This window comes from Neofelis nebulosa, chromosome 10 (assembly GCF_028018385.1).
Source record: "Neofelis nebulosa isolate mNeoNeb1 chromosome 10, mNeoNeb1.pri, whole genome shotgun sequence".
Taxonomy (NCBI): domain Eukaryota; kingdom Metazoa; phylum Chordata; class Mammalia; order Carnivora; family Felidae; genus Neofelis; species Neofelis nebulosa.
The window spans coordinates 94,532,338-94,549,984 of NC_080791.1; the positions used below are offsets into that span (position 1 = coordinate 94,532,338).

Sequence of the window (17,647 nt, forward strand, 5' to 3'; positions counted from 1 at the left end):
TCAGTCGGGAAAGCATGTGACTCTTGATTTCATCTCAGGTTATGTTCTCATGATTTGTGAGTTTGAGTCCCACATCAGGCTGTGCGCTGACAGCATGGAGCCTGCTTGGGATTCTCTGTCTCCCTCTCTCTGCCCCTCCCCCACTTGTGCTGTCTCTGTGTCTCTCAAAATATATTCATTAATTATAAAAAACGTTTAAAATCAATACCGTTGATAAAACATGAAAAGAGTAAAGGCTTTTCTTTAAAGATGTAATTCAAGTACAATATTCATAAGGAAAAGTACATATATTCAATTGTACCACTCCACAAATATTTACAAACTGAAAACATCACTGTAACCAGCATCCAGATCGAGAAATAGACAACCACCAGCACTCTAGAAGCACATCATCCACACCCTCCCCGGTCCAAAGGAAATCCTTTCACTCACAGAATAAGCCAGTTTTTACTCTAATTGAACTGTATGTAAATGGAATCACACATGATGTGCTGGTTTTTATTTGGTATCTTTTGCTTAAATTATGCTTATCAAATGTCTCCACAGTGTTACAATTGTGGAGATTTTAAATAAGGAAATTTTTGTGAAAATAGAGCAATGTTTGATACAGAGGGGGGAAAAAAGCTGAATTTAAAACTATGGCTGCTTTACAACCTGGGCCCCGCAGAATGGCTCCCACAAAGAAAGGTGGCAAGAAGTGTTGTTCTGCCATCAATAAGGTAGTGACCAGAGAATACACCAACAACATTCCCAAGCGCATCCATGGAGTGGGTTTCAAGAAGCATGGCCCTCGGGCTCTCAAAGAGACCCGGAAATTTGCTATGAAGGAGATGGGAACCCCAGATGTGTGCATTGACACCAGGCTCAACAAAGCTGTCTAGACCAAAGGAAAAAGGAATGTTCCGTATGTCTGTGTGCGGTTGTCCAGAAAACATAACGAGGATGAGGATTCACCAAACAAGCTCTATATATTGGTTACCTATATACCTGTCACCACTTTCAAAAATCTACAGACTGTTAATGTGGATGAGAATTGCTAATTGTCAAATAAAAGTATAAAACTGTGTATACACACACATACACACACATATGGCTGCTGTTCCAGGTATTAGGTTATAACAAGTAACAAATGCAGTAATTTTTTAGAAGGCTAGTAGTAACAACAGCTCAAGAGAACTTGCAAAGAACGCTGCCCTGTTGAGGATAGCCCTGCCAACATACTATAATTTCTAATATGTGTGGTCTAAAAGTATAAGTCACCCTCTCAGAAGAGATGTGGAGCATGAGGACTGTGCCTCCTCACATAAGTGCAGGTGAATGCAAGTGGGGCAGCTTTCATATCCAAGCTAGGCTCAGTCTACACAACAGGAACCCTGACATTTAAAGATATAGAACACATCTATCACAATTGTCACTTGCCATTAATTTACATTCCCTTTATGCATCTGTTCAGAAAATAATTAGGATTTTATGCTGCAGTAAATATGCTTGTTCATCCATTAGTGCAAAGCAAAAGATTAATTGCATTACAATGGGAATCAGGACGACAGCACTCGGAGCCACAATGATAACAGTGACAGCTGGGCTGCCCACAGTACTTTGCTCTGATAAGCTTCAAAAACAAGTGTAGATGGGAAAATAATTAAATCACTGACAAGATGGCACCAGCCTTATTTTCCCTCTTCTTGCATTCAGCTTACAATCACCAAATAAAAAGATTCTCCCTACAAATTAGAAAAGGACCTTTATTTTTTTTTTTCCCTATCTCCAAATGCCCTGGTTTAACGTTAGTAATGAGCTGGATTGCTAACATATCTCACTTTTATTTAACCTCCTATCACCTATCTAACCAAGCTAAATATTGAGGTTGACCTGATCTAGTCTATTTAACTAGCATCTACTGAGAACCCAAGAGACAGGACTGGCACTGGACATGTGTCCACTTCAGTCACAGGGCATGGTGCTTAAAGCTCTACTGTCACCATGTTAGAATTCTTAATTCTTTAACCAGAGTCCCGCATTTTAATTGGGTATTGGGCCTCAAAAATTATGTACCTAGTCCTGCTGATAGATGTAAAAAAATAGTAACATAATCTCCCTAATATATGTAATTATTATGTATATAATGCATGTATTGTGCACATCTGTACAGTATACACATATTTATGTACACATATATGTACATTATGTATATATTATATACATACTGTGTATGTGCACACAGATATATATCAGTGAAAGCATCCACAGTCAGACCTATTGCTACAGTTCCCCAAAAGGAAACAAAAACAAACAGCAAACAAATTCATTTCCCCCTCTTTTCCCTGGTCAATTAAAAAGGAAAGTGGTGTTATTGAGTGGAAACAGAACATCTGTTTTTTGAGGAAACATCTGAGAAGCAAGAGACATGCTCTACTTGTAACTCCAATTGTCTCCTGACTATGGATACTTTCCTATGGTTCAAAATAGACTGATCATTGTTTTAGGGACAATGCGTGTTAACAACGTGTTTAACACTGAGTGGGAGTTTACCAACATTCAAGAAAACATCTGTGCAGTGATTTGAATAATGATCTAGCCTCCACCCCGGTGCCTCCACACCACCCTCCCCAACCACCAAAAAAATTAAAAGAAATGGTTATAGAAGGGCTCAATTCAAAACTTCATCCTTTGATGTTTAATTAAGGCGACAACAGAAGCCAGATAACTGATCTTGCTCTGACATTCCCACAGGAAGAAGTAACTGACAGATGGTCATGATTGTAACCAAAATGTTTGGATAATCATCTTTGATGAATCATTTATCATGGCAGCTCCTCATATGACAGTGACTTCTTTGGAGTCCCCTAAAACCCTGGCCCATTAAGAAATTGCTTAATGACATACTGTTTTTACTACTCATCTAGAAAGTAGCCACAGCTTATCCTTCTCCATGATTTTTTAAAGTTGTGTTTTTTTTTTTTAGAATCCCTTGGATTTATTAAATTTATTAATCACAACATTTTGTCTTCCATGGAGAATGAGAGAGGGAGTTTTGTTATTGATAGGGGAGAAAGGCTTCGAAAATAGGTCAGGTGCAACAAGAGACTGCTTAAGGGAAGGGACATGCAAATTAACTACTGTAGACGTGGGTGTTTTTGCCCTGGCAGCAGCTGCTGAATAATTAGGGCCCAAAGGCCTTCATAAAGGTTATAAGTCTTGTTACTGTGGCTAACCAAATCTGCTTGAGTAATTTTCCTTTCACTATTGCAATTATGGGGTTTTAACTCACTAGGTAGCTGATTTTGTGGCATGTACATATTCGATGTGTCAGGGAAAATGAGCTTCCAAGGCTCCCCTCTGGACCACTTTAGAGCAATGATCATAAATCCTCACTAAAGGGAAACTGGTTCTTAAGAGGAGCAATTCTAGGGGTGGGAGTGGAGGAAAAAATGAAAGGAAGCAGGCAAACATTTCATAAGCAATGGAGCTGCAAAATTGGATTGGAGCACAACACAATAATATGAAACAATGTAATATAGTATACTAGAATATGTTGTATTTACATGTGATATAATACACATTTTAAGGTTCATTATTATTATCACAGATAAGCATTCATCCTGGATGCTCCTAGAAAATTTTGGTACTACTTAGATCCACTTTTCCTGGAAGTAAGTAACTTTCACTTTCCAGTGTCCCCTCTCAGAATTGTGAAACCATGGTCCTTCTATCTTTTACCTTTTCTTGTGCAACCCTGTGCATTGACTCTCTGTCTCACCTGTCTTATCAAGTCTGTCTCCTCTTGTCCTGACACAGTATCTACTATTAGCATGGGATAGAGTCAATAGTAGGAGAGAAGAAGTGGGTCTGATTTTGGTGATAAGTATCTGTTCTACCAACTGAGTAATGTGACTAATTTATCTGAACTATAGTTTCCTCACTTTTTGAAATGGGAAATCACTACTTTTAGAGGTTATTCATGGACACCAAATGTAAAAATTTATGGAAAGCGCTTTTTTAGGCTTAAAAATATTTGTCTATCATATTTCCCTCCCTTCCTCTCTTTTCAGTCTCCCTCTCTCATACATCTCTCCATAAATCTTACATCCACCCACACACATTTCAATTTATTTTATCTTGTCCTTAAAGTGAATACAAACATACCAACAGAGCTTGAACATTTCAATTCATATATTTATATAAAATCAATGTTTATTTTATCAATAAATACTTGATATAATTTCAAAGTAGTTTTGACATTTAACAGAAAAAAAATAGTTATAAAACATAGTTTTAATGTGGCCAACGAAGGTATTCCTTTTTTTTCATTTTTAAAACATTTTTTATTTTTATTCTTTTTTTTTTTAATTTACATCTAAATTAGTTAGCATATAGTGCAACAATGATTTCAGGAGTAGATTCCTTAGTGCCCCTTACCCATTTAGCCCATCCCCCCTCCCACAACCCCTCCCATAACCCTCAGTTTGTTCTCCAGATTTATGAGTCTCTTCTGTTTTGTCCCCCTCCCTGTTTTTGTATTATTTTTGTCTCCCTTCCCTTATGTTCATTTGTTTTGTCTCTTAAAAGTCCTCATATGAGTGAAGTCATATGATTTTTGTCTTTCTCTGACTAATGTCACTTAACATAATACCCTCCAGTTCTATCCACATAGTTGCAAATGGCAAGATTTCATTCTTTTTGACTGCCGGGTAATAAATACTCCATTGTATATATATCCCACATCTTCTTTATCCATTCATCCATCGATGGACATTTGGGCTCTTTCCATACTTTGGCTATTGTTGATAGTGCTACTATAAACATGGGGGTGCATGTGTCCCTTTGAAACAGCACCCCTGTATCCCGTGGATAAATGCCTACTAGTGCAATTGCTGGGTCTCGAGGGGAGTTCTATTTTTAGTTTTTTGAGAAACCTCCATACTGTTTTCAGAGTGGCTGCACCAGCTTGCATTCCCACCAACAATGCAAAAAAGATCCTCTTTCTCCGCATCCTTGCCAACATCTGTTGTTGCTGGAGTTGTTAATGGTAGCCATTCTGATGGGTGTAAGGTTGTATCTCATCATGGTTTTGATTTGTAAAGAAGGTATTCTTTTTTTAATTATTACTTATTTATTTTGAGAGAGAGAGAGAGAGAGGGAGAGAGAGAGAGGGGGAGAGAGAGAGAGAGAGAGAGAGAGAGAGAGAGAGAGAGAGAGATGAGTAAGGGCAGAAAGAGAGAGAATCCCAAGCAGGCTCTGCACTGTCACCATGGAGCCCAACATGGGGCTCCATTCCATGTACTGTGAGATCATGACCTGAGTCAAAATCAAGAGTCAGACACCTGACCAAGTGAGCCACCCAGGTGCCACAAAGAAGGTATTCTATCCAAAGCTGAGCATATCATGAGCCTAAGAATTGGTACTACATTGGCACTTAGATCACCAAAGGGCGACCTATAAATGAAAGCGTATTTGCTTCTCCACTGATTTTACATTCTCTATCAAGCATTCCGGTTTAACATGTTCTTTTTCATTACAGAAAGCACTTTTCACAAATAACATTCATATATATATATATATATATATATATATATATATATATATATATATATAGATATAGATACAAGTCTAGAATTCATGAACACATTAATAATTTTCCCTAACCAAATACAGTCTTAATAATGCTTTTCACTGTATAAGTGCCTCCTACGTAGTGTTTTGTCACTTGTTGAGGCTTAAGGTATTTTATGTTGATTAATAGTTTAATTGTTGGTAAAGAGCCCTGGATCAGGACTATGTTATGTTCTGAGGAATTATAGGTAGGATATATAGGTAGTCATCTGTGGGAAGAGGGGTTTTAGAAGTCAAAAGATGGACACAGTGACAGGGACAATTTGTAATTGTGAAATCTTCAGCTTTCTTCATTGTAACCCAATATAAAAGGATAATAGCAATAATCTTTGATGTGGGCAATTAAGATTTATTAAATTTTATGTAAAGTATGCATTTAAAAAGTCTAAAATTACTTTCATTCTGTGCAAATGCAGATTTAAGACAAAGCTTCTAATCCCTGTCCCCTCCAATACACCCACTAATCTGAATGATATATCACTCTGTGCTTCCTACATAGAATTTCAGAAGTCAACCATCATGACAAGCCAAAATCAAATCTATATGATAAAGACAAGTTTTCCAAACCATAGAGAGCTCCTACGAGTACCACATCTTTAGGACTCAAGAAGGGGAGAGAGCAAGGACGTGGTCTTACATTACAACATCAAACAGTATCTAGCATAGGAATCTTATCTTTACAGGTGAGCTTGCCTGTGATTAAGGCAGGTTGGCTTAAAGAGTCCTATTTGGGGTACAGACAAGTAAAATACCTGTATCATGTGACTCTCTTCCTAACTTCTCCTTGATCTAATATAGGATGGAGTCCCTGTCTCCACCTTCATGATAGTTCCAAGAGTGGAGTAGCTATATAAAATATTAGAGTTCCGATGTTGGTAATGGACAAATGTGGACCCTAACCACTCATTAGTTTATTGACTTGAACAAGTTAATATCTTTGAAATTGACATAAAATTAACTCTAAAATGGAAATAATAAGGGCACCTGGGTGGCTCTGTCACTTAAGCAAAAGATCCTGGTTTGGGCTCAGGTCATGATCTCATGGTTCATGAGTTTGAGCTCCACATCAGGCTCTGCGCTGATGGCACGGAGCCTCCTTGGGATTCTCTCTATTCCTCTCTCTCTTGCATACCCATGCACTCTCTCTCAAAATAAATAAACTTTAAAATATAAATAAAAATAAAATAGAAATAAAAAAACCTATTTAAAAAAATTTTTTTTAATCTTTATTTATTTTTGAGAGAATGTGAGCAGAATGTGAGCAGGGGAAGAGCAGAGAAAGAGGGAGACACAGAATCTGAAGCAGGCTCCAGGCCCTGAGCTGTTAGCACAGAGCCCGATGCAGGGCTCAAATTCACAAACCATGAGATCATGACCTGAGCCAAAGTCAGACGCTCAACCAACTGAGCCACCCAGGTGCCCCAAAAATGCCTATTTTTGAAGGGCTAGTGTCAGGATGGAGAAAATGTACATAACATTATTTGCACAGTATTTAATACAAAATAATAGTCCATAATGTTATTACTATTACTATTATCAATAAAAGAAGAATATCTTAAATATGGTACATAATCATGTAGACACTGATGCTCGGAAACTGGGGCAGAAGATTTTTAGCATAACGTTCAAATTCCCCACAAATATCTTGTTCTGAAATGGCATAGACCATGAGTCTAAGACCCACTCTGGACTTCCATCTTCCTCTTCCTCTTTTTCCAGCTAAAACAAATTGACACCTGTGTATGAAACCTCTCCTGATAACTCTGTTCAACTCTGATTTCTCACTTTGTTGACTGCCCATGGTGTTAATTGCACAGAATATGTTAGCATACCTAATTTATTTCTGCATTGCAATTTCTCCTCTGTCTCATGTGCATATTGCCTTATTAATGCATCTGTTAAATTTTTAGAAGTCAGGGTTTATGCCCTATGTTTCCTGTAGGCCCCCCATGCCACATAATTAGCACATTCTGGAAAGATTCTAAGTCCTACTGAATCCTCATTCCCATAAGCCTCCCATATTCACCTTATTTTTGGTACAATTCCCAGTTGGATTTCAACTACTTGCTTTCAAAATGCAATTTCCCTAATAGTATACAGTGTTCTAATAATGTCCTGATCAATGCTACTTCAGAGTTACCGCTGATTATACACCTGTTTCCAAATCCCAGCATCATCAAGTGTTTTTCTATTGTGTCTTTTTTAACTGTTAAACTATTATGACTTCTTAATTTTTTGAGCTATTCAGTTTATGGTCTAGTTTGGTACGTGGGTTTTAGTTTATCTCAATGTAGTAATTCGATAAAAATACCTTCTTTTATCATTTGGGAAAAGTTATGATTATTATTCAAGGAATATCATGGTAATCTTTTCAAGAATAATCACATTTTAAAATTAATCAAGATTTTAAATTTGTATTTCCTGTTACATAAGCTTCAAATCAAACTTGATTATTCAGTTGACTGTGCTATTATTTCAAAAATCAGAGACTGAGTGCACAAGATGCATATGTCTGGGTGGAATTTTTTTTTTCTATTTTGACTTAGAACATCTTTCTCTTTCAAAAGAATTAAATGGTCATTGAAGAAAATCTGAAGAACACAGAGAAATACATTCAATCAAATCCCATGGAAACTCCTATCTATAAATACCCACCATGAACATTTTGAAACTTTTTATTTTGAAGTAATTTTAAATTTACAGAAAAGTTGTAGAAATAGTTGAGAGAGTTTTCACATATCCCTCGGCCAGCTTTTCCTAATGATAGCATTTGGCACAACAACACTTCCAGGATCAGAAGGAATTACCACGGATAGAATATTAGTAACTTATTGGCTATTCTTTTTCTTAGTCAATACTGTCTTTACCACCCTTGCACAAATTTGCTCAGGCCTTATCAGATTGGCAAGCAAACATGGCAAAGTAACAGTAACAAAACAGTATTTCTCTGAATACAAACTCATTTACAGAGCTGAGAAAATTCCTGGACCTTCCTTCCACACTTCTCATTCATTCATCAACTATTTGCTTCCAACTTCCCAAGAACCTGGCATTATTTTAGGCTCTGGAGATACCAGTGTAAACAAAGCCTTTCCCCTGATGGAGCTTGCTTCCATACTGTGAAAGATCATAAAAATACATTCATATTACAGTGGTAGGAGGTGCTATGGAAAGACCTGAGCAGGAAATAACTGGGATAGAAACGGATATGGAGAAAATGATTTTACATCTGTGGATAGGGAAGACCTTTCTGATTATATAGCATTTGAGCAGAATTCTGAGTCAGCCTGGTGAATATCTAGGGGAAAATGTTTCCAGGCAGAAACTACAAAGAGGAACATACCTGGCATGTTGTAAAAGCAGTAAGAAATGGACTCTGTAATGTGGCCAGGCCTCAGTTCAGGTGCAGTATACCTATGTCAACAAACTCCTCTTGACTTTTAATGGAAATCCTGTATAATTCCTCTAGGCTGCACCAGAGATTCCACCAGTTCTTCCTCTGGGTTATAATGATGATTTTTGTTGACTCTCATGACCCACAACATTGGCTTTATGTGTGTGTTCCAGGAATCCAACTAGCTGACTTCCTGTTCAGGCTTTTACTCCAGACAGTACCCTCAAGAAGTGCCCTGGTTCCCTATCACCTGAGAAACAGAATAAACAAACACACAACATCTACATCATATATAAAAGTAGAATTCTGACCCACATCTTGGAACCATCTTCCCAGGAAACCAATCCCTTATCTACATGAAGAGCCCAGGAAGCCAGCCGACTGTAAGTCAGACTTTCAGGAGGCTAGGTTGGTATCTCCAGGAATAATTCAAGAAGCTTCTGTAACAATTGGCCCCAAATAGCCAGGACTGGATTGATGGCTGACAGATTCCCTATTTTTGTCCCTACTTCCAACTTAGCAACAGCCAAAGAAAATTAAATATACTCTCCTAACCAGTGATGTAGGATACCCCACTGTTTTCAGCTTCCCCATGCCAACAGCTTCCCTTCAGGACACACTTGAAGCTTTTCATTATCAAGTTTTCCCACTCTTCTGCCTGCCTTTGAGTCTGTGCCAAAACACAAGTGACAGTGACTGACTCTCTGGCTATAGCAAATTCTTAATAAATAGCCTTTGCTTTGCTCATTTGATTTTATTTCTGCACACTTTCCTGCAATAGGGAAAATCCCTCAGCCTTCAACTTCCACAGTAGTGAATTCACATTCATACACACACACACACACACCTATACTATATATGATGTGACTAGATGGTTGAACTAAGGTTGAAGTGTGAAATTTGTGCGTATTATACAGTCAAGCTTTTTCCTCAAGGTTTCGTGGAGTTTGCATGACATATACACACTTTTGCATAAAACTATTAATGGTTTGTATTCCTCAAGGTTCAGTCCTAAGCTCTCATCTATTTTCCTCTTTATATATTTCCTTCTTCCATTATTCTGCATCTATGAAGACATTTAATTTATGGTTCTTGCCCAGACTCTTCATTTGAACTTCAGACTTTCCCACTACCTCTTTGGTTTCATAATGACACCATGCACTCAATATGGGTAGATGCTCTTCCTCCACTAATCTGGTACCTTTCTTGTGTTTCCAAAATCAGTGAATGCCAGCGCCATTTACCTGGTTGAATCCTAGGTGTAATCACTGATACCTTCTTCTTCCATTATCTTCCATATCATATCCAGTCATCTATCTCTCTCAATTTTACCTTTTTTAAAATTTTTTTAACGTTTATTTATTTTTGAGACAGAGAGAGACAGAGCATGAATGGGGGAGGGTCAGAGAGAGAGGGAGACACAGAATTGGAAGCAGGCTCCAGGCTCTTAGCTGTCAGCACAGAGCCCCATGCGGGGCTTGAACTCACAAACTGCGAGATCGTGACCTGAGCCGAAGTCGGACGCTTAACCGACTGAGCCACCCAGGCGCCCCTCTCAATTTTACCTTTTAAGGAGATACCTGAGATTTCAGTAGACACCTGAGAGTTGGGAACCATTTCTCTGCTTCATTGCCATTTACATCCTAGTCTGACCTACCTCATAGTTTATTTACCTGGTCTTCTGCAATAGCATCTGTATTGAATGCCCAGGATGCTGTAACAAAGTACCAAAAACCAGGTAGTTTGAAACTATGTAAATTTGTTGTCTCATTATTCTGGAGGCTAAAAGTTCAACATCAACGTGTTAACAGTGCCATGCTCTCTGTAATGGATCTAGGCAAGAACCCTTCCTTGCTCTTCTAGCATGGTTGTGTGTTTGTTGGTAATCCTAGACATTTCTTGGCTTATAGGTGAATCACTCTAGTCACATAGCTGTCTTCTCCTTGGGTCTTCACATTATCTCCCCTGTTTATATGTCTGTTTCTATGTCTAAATTTCCCTCTTTTATAAGGGCACCAGTCATCTTGGATTAAGGCCTACCCTAATGACCTCCTTTTAACTTGATTACTTCTATAAAGCCTTAGTTCCAATTAAGGGCACCTTCTGAGGTACACATTCTGGAGTGTGTCAGTCTGTGCTGACAAGCTGACAGCAGTGAGCCCAATGTGGGATTTGAACTCATGAACCACGAGATCATAACCTGAGCTGAAGTCAGATACTCAACCAACTGAGCTACACAGGTGCCCGTTCCCAGAACTCTTTTATGTACTTACTGTTTCTTCTGTCTGGAATGCTCTTTCCTTAGATGTGTGCTCAGATTTTTTTTTTTTTAGGAAATCTTTCCCCAGCATGTCTCCCTTCCAGAATTATAATTCGAAGATTTTGGAATCGAACCAGTCTCTTTGTAGGACAAGGGACTTAAATAGTTCATTTTTTTTTTAATTTTTAACATTTATTTTATTTTTGAGACAGAGAGAGACAGAGCATGAATGGGGGAGGGTCAGAGAGAGGGAGACACAGAATCCGAAACAGGCTCCAGGCTCTGGGCTGTCAGCACAGAGCCCGACACGGGGCTTGAACTCACGGACCGCGAGATCATGACCTGAGCCGAAGTCGGCCGCTTAACCGACTGAGCCACCCAGGCGCCCCAGTTCATTTTTAAAAGTAAAAACATGTACACTAAAGCAGTGCCATTTAACAGACTCATTTGCCCAGTACACTGTAACCTGAAGAGTGGACGGTGTTTAAAGATAACGGCTAGTTATCATCCTTTATCCACTCCCTCCATAGCCTTTTTAAAGTGGGACCACCTCAACCATAAAGTAAGCCTTGAGTAGAAATCTGCCATGTTGATCAACTTAGCCTCTTTAATATTTGCCTACTCAGCTGTCATGAGTTACAGTGGGCACTCTCCAACTGAAAGTGGGGACAATAGATGATCTGTCTCCCATCCTGTCAAAGGTACTAATTGCTAACCTAAGAGTAACTGCTGATAGTCTCTCTGTCAGTAAGGTATCTTACTAGAAAATCTAACTAGATATAGAGACCAAACTCTCTACGTAGGAAATCCTTTATCAGCCAATATTTAAAATTACTAACAATTACTACAAAACAGTTTTTCAAACATTAGGACTCTATATCTTAGGGCTGGCCATACACATTTTTTTAAAAACCTTGTTACGTTTTTGTCAGGGTTTTTCTTAAACAAGAGAGAGTATACCAGCCAAATGAGTAGGTGTTCTGTCACCTGGAGTCCTGGCAAAGTTTCTGGCAGAATTTTTCTATCTAAAGGAGACTTACTCATTTGGAATAGATTAGAATTATCTGTCTGGTACAAAATTACTTTTGCAGTAAGTGGTGCATTATCCAAGACATTTATGGTGATAGCTATTAGCTAATCTCCTAAACTTAAAGAGGATAAAAGGAAAAATTTTGTGTCTATACCAACTTTTAAATCTTAAACTTTCTTCCAAGAAGATCTGGATGTCACATCATCCAGGACTTTTCCAGTAAATATTCATTGCATTCTTGAGCTATCAATGAGCCGAATGAGATGTAATACATAGCCAGAGTCCTGAAAGGGAAGGGATGACCTATTCTTCCACAGACTACCAAACAGGGGCCCCATGTTTTACAGAACTCTGTTTAGTCCTCTTCTAGCACATATTCCTTCCCATGGGAACAAGAGTTTGTAGACTACAAAGTTGTATGCTCCAGAAACCGTGTCTCTTCTTCTAGATCATGCTTCAAGGATCTGGTGCCTCTGAAATTTCCTATCCAGATGGTTTGTATCCACTTATAATTTCTGCAAAGACCTTTCCAAATATTCAACTTGTCAAAGCATACTACCAGTATGCAAACCTACAAGCTCAATATGTGGCTGTGTGTCTACAGATGGAGGTTGAATACACGAGCTGAGATGTCTACACATATGTGCACAAAGCTCCTCAAGGTGTAAGATGATGTCCACATGGAACAGAAGGTGTCTCCATGTTTCAGCATGGAACTCTAAGGGTTCCAATAATCCTATATTCAAACCTGGTCTTCATGGTTTGTAATGAAACATTTGTCAATATAGAAGAATGGAACATTTTTTGTTTGTTGGTTTTAAGTTTATTTATTTTGAGAGAGAGAGCATGCAAGTGGGGCAGGGGCAGAGAGAGAATCCCAAGCAGCCTCCGCACTGTCAGCATGGAGCCCTATGTGGGCTCATGAACAGTGAGATCATGACCTGAGCTGAAATCAAGAGTTGGATACTTAACCAACTGAGCCACCCAGGTGCCTTGAGGATGGAACATTCTTTAAGCAGTTTGGTTGAATGATTTAAATCTTCTACACATTTAGTCATACGGTATGCGGGTCTCCATTTTTCTCTGCCCTTCCCCACATATGTTAGAGAAGATCTGCAGACGGCACACTGAAAAGGGATGGGTCCAGAAAGCTTAATATTTACAAAGCTGTTGCAGAAATTAAGAGAAATCAATTGCTGGTAACAGCAGGAATCTACTACCATTTCTAGGCCTGAGAGAAAGAAGGGGATTTGTTAACAGAACCTGGAGAGAAATCAGCTAAAAAGAAAATTTTCCTCCAAACATTGTAGCCTTGAATAGGAGAAATGCAGTCACTGACAACCCATAGCACAGAGAAATGGGTAAATGAATCCACAAACCTCTCTCTCCTTGCTCTCCCATCTCCTGGTGGTACTTTCCATTGGATAAATATAATCAGAAGCCAGATGGAAAGAGAGGTTGGTTGACACAATACATAAAGTATAGCCTTCCAGCTTATAGAGCAGAATGGAAGGGTAGAGAAAAGGAAGAAGGGTAGAGAAATGGAGAGTATACAGCATATACTGGGGTCAAATATCAGATTCAAATTCTTTCCTTTAATAACTATGTGGCCTGGAAGAAATTATTAATTATAAGTCTCCACTCCTCATCTGTAAAATGGGTACCTCAGAAACACCTCTATTATGGGGATGTGAGGATTAAATAAGAACACTTTAGGGGCACCTGGGTGGCTCAGTCAATTAAGCATCCAACTTCAGTTCAGGTCATGAACTCACAGTTTGTAAGTTCAAGCCCCACATCGGGCTCTGTGCTGACAGCTCAGAGCCTGGAGCCTGTTTTGGATTCTGTGTCTCTCTTCCTCTCTCTCTCTCTCTCTGACCTTCCCCTGCTCACTCTGTCTCTCTCAAAATAAAGACACATTAAAAAAAATTTTAAAGAACATTTTAAAGCATTTAGCATAGTATTAAATAACTGGTAGATGCTTAACAAACAGTAACTTATACTAGGTACTTAGGGAATTCTACAAGATGAAGTCAGTGCTCTTAGTACTTCCAGTTATAGAACCTATCATTTATTCATTCATCAAGCAAACATTTATTGAGTTCTTACTACTTATCTGCTACAGTGCTGGACTATGGGGTAGAGAAATGAAGAAAACAGGTAAAAAAAAAAAAATACTGGCTCTTTTGGATGAAGAAGAAAAAAGTCCCTGCTCTCATGTTGTTTATAAATCATCTACAAATAAACAGGCAGCTTCTACATAGAAACTAAGCACTAGGGATGTAATGTCTAAGAGCTCTAGAATCAAACTTCTTATGTTTGCCTCTTAGATCTTCTACTTCCTATATTTATTACTTTGGGCAATGCTCTAGTTATACCAAAATTAGCAACTAAAAACATGTGATTACACTCGTAGGTTCTGTGATCATGGATTAGAAAGCACATAATGATAACTTATCCCTATTCCATATTCTCCATATTCGTGGAATTTCATCTAAGAAGCCTTAGAAGTTTAAGGGGACTAGAGGTTCAAGGCTGGAGTCATCAGGAGATGTCTTCATTCACATATCTAGCAGTACATGCTAGCTGAGACCTTGTGGACAAACTGGTGTGTGCCACAAAGTCTGTGATACCTAGACTTTGTGGCAGCATGGCGGCCTCAAATATTTTTTTCTGGCTGCTGAAGGGTCCAACAGTTAGTGTCCCAAGAGAGTAAGTTGAGAGCTGTTGATACAGCCTCCAGTTTAAGACATCAGGGAGTGTCTCTTCTTCTGTAATCATAAGTCTCCCCAGATTTAGGAATGGGAAACAAAGACCCTCTCTCTAAATAGGAGAATTGTTAAAGTTACATTGTAAGAGGGTTCATGGGATAAACAAACACACACATACACATTGTGGCTATCTCTTGGAAACTGTAGCCACACTTAACTTCTTTGTAACTCTGTTTTCTTATCTATAAGACAGATATTGTATTAATACATATTTAATCAGATTATTGTGTTAAATAGAATGTCAGTCACATATATGCTTTAAATAATGACTGACATATAACATAGGTTCAATATACATATTAGGTAATATTTTTCAGAACTAGATACCATTGGAAGAACATAGGTGAAATCTCTGGGGTTGAGGTGGGAGGTCAGCCAGGCAAGATATCTAAACTTAGATATAAAAGATAAGTAAGAATGTCCCAAGCAAAGCACAGAGCAAGGAAAATGAGGACTGTTTCCCAACAATGCAGTAACATAAAAACAAAGTTTATTTTTCTCTTCTAAGCGGTCCAAATGTGAATGCCTAGGTCAGCCACACAGCTCTTCTTCCCAATGTCAATATACACCTGAGTTCGTTTCACATTTTTGCTTCTCAACTTTCTAAGATATAGTTGTTGGATATCATCGTCAAAGCTGGTACATAATATCTGGATTCCAACCAGTGGAAAATGTGAAGAATATGAATGAGGCATACCCACAATATTCACACTCAGGCCTGGAAGCAACATACATCACTTCTCACCTTCCACGGGCAGAAACTAGGCCATTATGACTCCACCTGATTGCAAAAATAGTGGAACATACAACCTAGCAGGGCAGCACTGCAATAAGACAAGTGAAATGGATACTGTTATAGAACTAACTTTTACACCCAGACTAAGGGAAAATAGCCCAGAAGGAAGAGAGACCCTGGTGACTACAAGTTATAATTGTATCAGATAAGATGGCTAGCAGAGCATGAGGAGGAGGGAAAAGAAGCCACATTGAAGAGACTGGAAGGAGTCAGATCACAAAAGTGCTTGTGAGCCAAATTAAAGACTCTGTGTTATACATACAGTGCAAATCCAATGAAGGGTTTTAACAAGGGAAAAATGTCATCAGACCTGGGATTTCAAAGACTGCTCTAAAATCACATGGAGAATGAATTAGAGGAGATAATATATAGAATCCTGAAGATGAACAAAGAGGCTGTAATGATAACTGAAACTCCAGTTCATCTGTACTTCCTAACACAGCACAGGAGATCATGTCTAGGCAAGATGTACTTGCTAAACAAGGTAATATTACTTAAAGGTAATATCACTTCATTGATTCATTGCCTATTTTCCATGCCTTTTACATACATAATGAGAAACAGGAATTAACAGATTTTTGTATGTCAGAATTTATGGCCGTATTTCAAAATCTACATTTATTTGTTTTGTATTTAAAAAAAATATCTGCACTCTAACATCTGCCAGTACTATAACTGATATTATATATAAAGTATACAATCATTCTCCATGAAGTTATTTCCCAGAAATGTGACCTTATTTCAGCAAATGCCCCATTAGTTTACAGTTACTATATATAAATAAATAAATATACTTCAGTTTCCCCCGAATTTTCCATAAAAGGAATTTTTTACTTTTCACTAACATTCCTAAGCATGTGAATTAATTTAACTTAAATACAGATTTGATGAATAAGTACAAAATAACTCAAGTAGAACATTGACAAAATGACACTGGGACAATGACCAAAATGTCATATTAATTATATAATGGTAGCTAGAAAAAAGAATCTAGATTTTCATGTAGGGGTTCAAGTCATAAATACTTGGAAAGAATGAAGAACTAACTCAGTTCTGGAGATTGAGAAAGGTATATTAGCAGTGAACGCAAGGTTTGGGCAAGTTAGAAATGGATGAGCTTTGGAAACAGAAATAGCTAGGACTAGGATTTTTACCCCAGTTCTGTCATTTACAAGCTGCTACTCTGAGAAAGTCATTTTACTTCTATGATCCTATTTTCTTTTCTTTACATTAATAACAATAAAAACAATAATAATATCTCACATGAACTAGGAATACTGTGACTATTAGGTCAATTTATACACACACACACACACACACACACACACACACAAATAAGGAAACAGGTATCAAGTAACAATATACACTTCCTAGAGAAAGTCTACCCGCCTCGGGGCAACTTTTCCTCCCTTTTCTGAGATTTTGTTGGTAGCCAAGCCCCTGCAACCAGGAACTCTACTAAGTACATCAGGAGCCAAACAGTTGAGGATTCCAACTTTGCAGAGATAGCAATGCGTCAATGTAGGAAGAGAACACTGCATAGAAATATAAAATGTAATGAACTTTTGCTTTGTGAGGAAGTAATAATCTTTAATAAGGTGATGAGACAATAAATTGAAAATAGTAGTCCTCCATTTTAGGAAGTGCAGTATGATATAAAATCAATAATACTCTGAAGCCCGTTTATACGAATGCCTTAGAATAATAACCTATGCAAAGAATAAGTGTAAGATAGACCCTGTCTTATATTTCTCTTTCTAAAATGAATTCACTTTTAAGTGAA

The 17,647-nt window shown here is 38.1% G+C and overlaps 1 pseudogene; it reads left to right on the top strand.

Annotated features, from left to right (window-relative positions):
• The first annotated feature begins 668 nt into the window (after positions 1-668).
• LOC131488753 (large ribosomal subunit protein eL31-like) lies at positions 669-1,040 on the top strand (annotated as a pseudogene).
• The last annotated feature ends 16,607 nt before the right edge of the window (positions 1,041-17,647 follow it).